The 8,786-nt window shown below is 34.4% G+C and overlaps 1 non-coding gene across 1 annotated transcript; it reads right to left on the minus strand.

Annotated features, from left to right (window-relative positions):
- Nucleotides 1–481: 481 nt before the first annotated feature.
- Nucleotides 482–588, minus strand: LOC141663121 (small nucleolar RNA R71). Its single transcript, XR_012551206.1, has one exon. It is a non-coding gene; the product is annotated as a small nucleolar RNA R71 (small nucleolar RNA).
- Between the last annotated feature and the right edge of the window lie 8,198 nt (nucleotides 589–8,786).

The following is an 8,786-nucleotide window of genomic DNA, read 5'->3' on the forward strand; positions in this document are numbered from 1 at the left end:
TGCCACACAACAAAGAACATATACGGACACATTGAATTCTCATAATTCCTAACATCCAATACATATAAAAATTATATAGCACAAAACAGAATATTATATTACATTCATATCAAATATTCATAGGCGTTACATATTCTCAGCCAAAGATCAATGATATTCAGTCTAGCATTGTCCGACCAGCCATCGCGGCTAACACTTTTGAAATCAAATCTAGCACGATTTAGATGATACATAATTCAGTTCAGTTTGGGGGTTCTCCAACGAAAGATCCAAACATGCATATTAGAGATTTCATCGAGATCTACGACACTTTCAAATTCAACAATGTTACTGAAGATGCTATTAAGCTAAGGCTTTCCCGTTTTCTCTAAGGGACAAAACTAAGAGCTCGTTATAGTCTCTACCACCAGACTCTATCACCAAATGGGAAGAACTCGCTCAAACATTCCTTACTAAGTTCTTCCCTATGGCGAAGACAGCTGCAATCAGGAATGCTCTTACTCAATTTGCGCAGCAGTCTGGAGAGTCATTGTGTGAGGCTTGGGAGCGATATAAGGAGATGCTTAGGAAGTGTCCGCACCATGTGATCTGACTAGATGATCATTAACTGTTTCTATAATGGTTTGGGTGCAACTTCTATACCCATGCTTGATGCTGCATCAGGTGGAGCCTTGTGGACTAAAAGCTACGATGAAGCTTATGAATTGATTGAACTGATGGATGCTAATGAATACCAGAATCCTTCTCAGAGACTAACTCAAGGAAAGGTAGTAGGAATTCTGGAGGTAGATGCAGCTACTGCTATAGCTGCTCAGCTTATGGCTTTGACGATGAAGGTGGACTCTTTGGCTAATTATGGAGTTAATCAGATCACTAGTGTTTGTGAGCTTTGTGCTGGTGCCCATGAGACGCAGCAATATGCTATTTCTAGTGAATTAACTCAGTTCGTGAGCAACTTTCAGAGGTCGCAACAACCAGTTCCAGCCGCCTATCATCCTAACAACCCTAATCATCCTAACTTCAGTTGGAGAATACTCAAAATACAATACAACAGTCTTATCAGCAGTATGCAGCAAAACAATACCACCCTCCTGGTTTTCAGCAAACATAATATGCACCAAGACAATAGCTTCAGCTGCAACAATATAATGAAAATTTTGAATTGGAGGAGTTGATGCTCATGTTCAAGAGCCAAGCGGTGTCTATCAAGACCTTGGAGAATCAAATGGGCAGATTGCCAATGTCTTGTTGAATCATCAACCTGGCTCACTACCTAGTGACACAGATGTTCCAGGCAAGAAGTGTGGCGCCCTCCAAACCCGGGTCAGAAGTTTGGGGTCCACACATACACCTTATTTATAACCTGCTTATAACAATAATAAAGATAATAATAATATATGCAGTGACCCTACTTACCAACCACCACGGACCGCAACAGGTTAAAGTATGCACACAATCCAAACACACTAATATATTACAAATCGTTCAAATTCCAACTATTTCAAACTCAAACTGAGTATTAAACATTATTACAAACTTTTACAAACTTAAATTATTCCAAAAGAAGCCTACTAGCTCAGCTTTCTCAACCTGAACCCCTAGCTCTCGCGCTGGACTGGGGATCCTCTTTACCAACTGGTTCCTTTTTAACTGGAAAGAATATAAACAATATCGCACGAATGAGCTAACTAGCTCAGCAAGTCACAATGACAAAACTGAGAATAATGATCATCAGGTGAATATGTTTATGATATCAAGTGAACAATGGATTATGATTTAGAATTGGATATTATAATTATAATTTAAAAACCAAGATTAGGCTGCTGATCAGTCACGCACTAACCCCGAGCAAGGCACACAGCATTGCTCTAACTACTGGATCCAAGGCACACATTGGCCTAACTTGACCATTATATGGTCTGACCATGAATCTGGTCCACAATTTTATAAAAACAATCCAATTCTAACATAATAACAGAATATGCAATAGTAAACAATAACCGAAATCATTAACAACAATAAATGTTTAACAATGAAAGGGTTTCAATCCTTGTAAGGATCAACCAGGTACTTTCAAAGCTTGAATGCTGGGTAATGAAAGAATTGGATAACAAAGGAAACAACGTTTCAGGGTTTCAAGGATTTGGTCTTTCAAAGCATAAGATATCATGGATTGAGTATATAGTAATCCAGTTCAGTGTCTGGTATTTAGTTTGTATGTATTTGTGGAGTAGTATCGTAGATTTGTGGTTCGTGTTTGGGTATACAATAATCAATGGCTTAGAAAGAATATGGTTCATGGCTCAAGAACAATAATTGAAATCAGGATTTAGGTTTCCGTGCTTCAAAGCACTTGCAATGTCAACAAGACTATCAAGAATTACAATATCTCGAGAAAGTTCAGAACACTTGCCTGGTATTAGCTTACTACTCTGCACTCGCTTCCAATCACAACCGTCTTACTCTTCAACTATCTATTTTCCTTTCCTACGTCTTGCCTCTTCTGCTCACATATCATAAGCATCTATCAATCATCAACTCACAAGATTCTATTCAACACATACTTCTATCTACCCTTCGTTTTACCCAAATCCGATTAACGGATTGAAATCTATGCAATAACGAAGTAAACACCGAATATATAGACCGATAGTCAAACAACAGGTCACGTATAACACATAATACATCACGTAATCAATGACATATCATTTATAAAGAAGTCTCGGGTCATAAATGTGCTTTCGGGTATTTAAAATAATTTTTAAAACATTTTTCGGAATTAAAACGGGTCGTTGGATCAATTTCGGAATAATAAACAGGGTTCGGTTGACCAATTCTGGCTCCGAAATAATTTTAGAATAATTATCGAGCCTTGAAAATAATTTAGAATAATACTTTAAAGCTCGAAACTATTTTTCGAAATTTTTAAATCATTTTTAAATAATTAAATCTAATTAAATAATTAATTAAAAATCAATTAATAATTAATTAAATCAATTAATCAATTAATTTTCGAATTAATTGACAAAATTAATCAATTAAAAATTAACTGAAATTAATTAACTAATTAATTCAGATTTATTTGTGAATTAAAAATAATTTTCGGAATTAAAATAATAATTTTTAGAATTTTAAGAAATTAAAAACGAATTTTTATAATAAAAATGATTAGGAAATATGATTTTTAAACATTTTTAAAACAGGAATCCAATATTTGCAAAGTCTGGAAACTTCAGGGACCTAACTGTATCGTCCCCAAAAGTCCAGGGACCAAACTGTAAATTTTACATCCCGTCGCCAGAAAACACAGGGGTGGCCGGAGAACACGATTCCGGCCTCCTCACCTTACCACAAGCTCCAGATCACATCTACAGGTTACCAGGAACACAACCATGCAATCAAAACAACCTAACAATCCCTGAGTTGGCCGGAATTTGGCCGTGAAATTTTCCAGTTTCCGGCGAACATCGGAAAACTTCAAAACACAACTCCCTTCTCTACAGACCTTGTTGGTTCATGAAACTTATACGACTAGATTGCAAATTTCACAGAGAACACAACCCACTATAACACAACATAAATCTATCACAGAATAAGAAACCCCCGAATTTCAATTAAGAACATTCATACGGGTTATAAACCCTAATTTTGAAATTCGAAAATTAAACTCAAATTTGAACATGTTATTGAACTCCAAATCAGACGTATGACATATGAAAATCATCAGGAAAACAAGCTCTACAACATGCAATCATCAAATCATACAAACAATCATCCGAACAAAAATTCATATTTTTAATAAAATAAATTCGAAAATAAATAAATTTTTAGAAAAATAACCTTGATTTCTGCAGTGAAACAAAGCTCAGAATCTGATAGAACACCTCAAATCCTTCGTTTTGGTTACTCAAGCTTTGAAAACAGAGATCGGTAACGCCTTCGTTTTGCTGTTTGATTCTTAGAACAGTTTTAAGAAATTAGGGCTTTTCTCTGAAAATTATATAGTTAACTATCTGCAAATGATTTTGATACGAAATAAAATACGGTAAAAGGCTATTTATAATTACGGAAAATTAGTATCCCGTTGGATCATTCCGGATATAAAATGGTACGTTTATTTATAAAAACTGATCCAAACGGTATCGGTTTTCGGGATAATTATCCAGATCAGTACAATTTGTACTGCAGTCTTGGTCTCAGCGCCTGGTTACACGTATTACGAAGTGATAATTGGGATAGTTTAATAAAAAGCTCCCGTTTATCGAAAATACGGGTTTTATTAATTTACCGAAACGAATATTGTATCGAAAATGTTGCGCCGGGACCCGCGCAGGACAAACCAAACGCCGGATCGAAAAAGTCGAAACATGGAAAATGCTCGGAATATTATAATTAGGTTAGGAAGGAGTTCTCGGAAGAGTTTCGGGTTCCAAAAACGTAACAACGGTTGACGTCGGTTGGTTCCCGTTTTTATAACAAAGATTTTAATTACCCGGAAAAAGATTTTAGAAATTTCATATGATTCTTATAAATCCATAAATCAACATAAAAATAATTAGGAAGATATGACAATTATCTATATTTTATTTTGGACATATAAAAATTAAAATACTCAATTAATATTATTTTTGAATATTCAAGTACAGATAACACTTAACAATTAACTCACAGAATAGATACTGAGCACGCATAATAATTATTTAATATCAAAAATAATTACACGATATATCCCAGATATTACATCCTTCCCCCCTTAAAGGGATTCTGTCCTCAGAATCTCCTAAGAAAACAAATGAGGGTACTTTTCTCTCAGATCACTTTCTAACTCCCAGGTTGACTCTTCAACCTTTGGGTTTCTCCACAATACTCTTACTAACTTTACCACTTTATTTCTCAATACTTTCTCTCTTGCCTCTAGAATCTCTATCGGACTCTCTACATATAATAAATCTTCCTGAAGCTCTATTGGCTCATATTCTATTACATGCCTGGAGTCTGGATTATATTTCTTGAGCATCGATACATGAAAAACATTGTGAATGTGCTCCATGTGCGGAGGTAACGCCAATTCGTAAGCTACTTTGCCAACGCGCTTTAGGATCTCAAAAGGTCCGACATATCTTGGGCTTAGCTTCCCTTTCTTTCCAAACCTCGTTAGTCCTTTCCATGGTGATACTTTCAGTAATACCAAGCTTCCTTCTTCAAATTCCATGTCTTTCCTTGACTGGTCTGCATATTTCCTCTGACGATCTTGAGCGGCTGTTAATCTTTTCTGGATAAGTTCAACAACTTCCTTTGTCTGCTGTACCAGTTCAGGTTCAAGTATCTTGCGTTCTCCTACTTCTGTGGCGCCCTCCAAACCCGGATCAGAAGTTTGGGGTCCACACACACACCTTAATTATAACCTGCTTATAACAATAATAAAGATAATAATAATATATGCAGTGACCCTACTTATCAACCACCACGGACCGTGACAGGTTAAAGTATGCACACAAGCCAACACACTAATATATTACAAACCATTCAAATCCCAACTATTTCAAACTCACACTGAGTATCAAACATTATTACAAACTTTTACAAACTTAAATTATCCCAAAAGAAGTCTACTAGCTCAACTTCCTCAACCTGAACCCCTAGCTCTCGCGCTGGACTGGGGATCCTCGCTACCAACTGGTTCCTTTTTAACTGGAAAGAATATAAACAACATCGCACAAATGAGCTAACTAGCTCAGCAAGTCACAGTAACAAAACTGAGAATAATGATCATCAGGTGACTATGATTATGATATCAAGTGAACATTGGATTATGATTTAGAATTGGATAATATACTTTTAATTTAAAAACCAAGGTTAGGCTGCTGATCAGTCACGCATTAACCCCGAGCAAGGCACACAGCATTGCTCTAACTACTGGATCCAAGGCACACATTGGCCTAACTTGACCATTATATGGTCTGACCACGAATCTGGTCCACAATTTTATAAAACAATCCAATTCTAACATAATAACAGAATATGCAATAATAAACAATAACCAGAATCATTAACAACAATGAGTGTTTAATAATGAAAGGGTTTTCAATCTTTGTAAGGATCAATAAAATAGTTTAAAAGCTTAAATGCTGGTTAATGAAAGAATTGGATAACAAAAGAATCAATATTTCAGGGTTTCAAAGATTTGGGCTCTCAAAGTATAGGATACAATGGTTGAATGTACAAGTAATTCAGTTCAGTGTTTGGGATTTTGTTTGCATGTATTTATGGAATAGTATCATATACTTGAGGTTCGAGTTTGGGTTTACAATAATCAATGGTTTAGAAAGAATATGGTTCATGGCTCAAGAACAATAACTAAAATCAGGGTTTCGGTTTCCGTGCTTCAAAGCATTTGTAATGTCAACAAGACTATCAAGAATTACAATATCTCGAGAAAGTTCAGAACACTTGCCTGGAATTAGCTTACTACTCTGTACTCGCTTCCAATCACAATCGTCTTATTCCTCAACTATCTGTTTCCCTTTCCTACGCCTTGCCTCTTCTGCTCACATATCATAAGCATCTATCAATTATCGACTCACAAGATTCTATTCAACGCACACTTCTATCTACCCTTCGTTTTACCCAAATCCGATTAACGGATTGAAATTTATGCAATAACCAAGTAAATGTCGAGTATAGACCGATAGTCAAACACCCAGTCACGTATAAACACATAATACATCACGTAATCAAAGACATATCATTTATAAAGAGGTCTCGGTCATAAATAGGCTTTCTGGTATTTTAAAATAATTTTTTTAAAACATTTTTCGGAATTAAAACGGGTCGTTGGATCAATTTCGGGTTAATAAACAGGGTTCGGTTGGCCAATTCTGGCTCCGAAACAATTTTAGAATAATTATCGAGCCTTGAAAATAATTTAGAATAATATTTTAAAGCTCAAAACTATTTTTCAGAATTTTTAAATCATTTTTAATAATTAAATCTAATTAAATAATTAATTAAAAATCAATTAATAATTAATTAAATCAATTAATCAATTAATTTTCGAATTAATTGACTAATTAATCAATTAAAAATTAACTGAAATTAATTAAATAATTAATTCAGATTTATTTGTGAATTAAAAATAATTTTCGGAATTAAAATAATAATTTTTAGAATTTTCAGAAATTAAAAACGAATTTTTATAATAAAAATAAATGGGAAATATGATTTTTTAAACATTTTTAAAACAGGAATCCTATTTTTGCAAAGTCTGGAAACTACAGGGACCAAACTGCATCGTTTTCAAAAGTTCAGGGACCAAACTGCAATTTTTACAGTCAGTCGCCGGAAAATACAGGGGTGGCCGGAGAACACGATTCCGGCCTCCTCACCTTGCCACAAGCTCCGGATCACATCTACACAATACCAGGAACACAACCATGCAATCAAAACAACCTAACAATCCCTGAGTTGGCCGGAATTTGGCCGTGAAATTTCCCAGTTTCCGGTGAACATCGGAAAACTTCAAAACACAACTCCCTTCTCTACAGACCTCATTGGTTCTTGAAACTTATACGACTGGATTGCTAATTTCACAAAGAACACAATCCACTATATCACAACATCAATCTATCACAGAATAAGAAACCCCTAAATTTCAATTAAGAACATTCATACGGGTTATAAACCCTAATTTTAAAATTTGAAAATCAAACTCAAATTTGAACATGTTATTGAACTCCAAATCAGACGTATGACATATGAAAATCATCAGGAAAACAAGCTCTACAACATACAATCATCAAATCATACAAACAATCATCCGAACAAAAATTCATATTTTTAATAAAATAAATTCGAAAATAATTAAATTTTTAGAAATTCAACCTTTGATTCTGCAGGTGTATGGATTACAGATTCTGATAGAGCTTCTCAAGACCTTCAAATCCAGTACTCGAGCTTTTCAAACAAAGATCACTAACACCTTCAAAAGTTGGTTTGATTCTCAGAAAGGTTTATGAATATATGATTTTTCTCTGTAAAATTATATATTTATCTGTCTGCAATTGATTTTTATACGAAATAAAATACGGTAAAAGGCTATTTATAATTACGGAAAATTAGTATCCCGTTGGATCATTCCAGATATAAAATGGTACGTTTATTTATAAAAACTGATCTAAACGGTATCGGTTTTCGGGATAATTATCCAAATCAGTACAACTTGTACTGCGGTCTTGGTCTCAGCACCCAGTTACACGTACTACGAAGTGATAATTGGGATAGTTTAATAAAAAGCTCCCGTTTATCGAAAATACGGGTTTTATTAATTTACCGAAACGAATATTGTATCGAAAATGTTGTGCCGGGACCCGCGCAGGACAAACCGTACGCCGGATCGAAAAAGTCGAAACATAGAAAATGCTCGGAATATTACAATTAGGTTAGGAAGGAATTCTCGGTAGAGTTTCGGGTTCCAAAAACGTAACAACGGTTGACTTCGGTTGGTTCCCGTTTTTATAAATTAGATTTTAATTACCCGGAAAAAGATTTTAAAAATTTCATATGATTCTTATAAATCTATAAATCGACATAAAAATAATTAGGAAGATATAACAATTATCTATATTTTATTTTCGACATATAAAAATTAAAATACTCAATTAATATTATTTTTGAATATTCAAGTACATATATCACTTAACAATTAACTCACAGAATAGATACTGAACACACATATTAATTATTTAATAGTAGAAATAATTACACGTTATATCCCGGATATTACATCC

Source organism: Apium graveolens, chromosome 5 (genome assembly GCF_009905375.1).
Source record: "Apium graveolens cultivar Ventura chromosome 5, ASM990537v1, whole genome shotgun sequence".
Taxonomy (NCBI): domain Eukaryota; kingdom Viridiplantae; phylum Streptophyta; class Magnoliopsida; order Apiales; family Apiaceae; genus Apium; species Apium graveolens.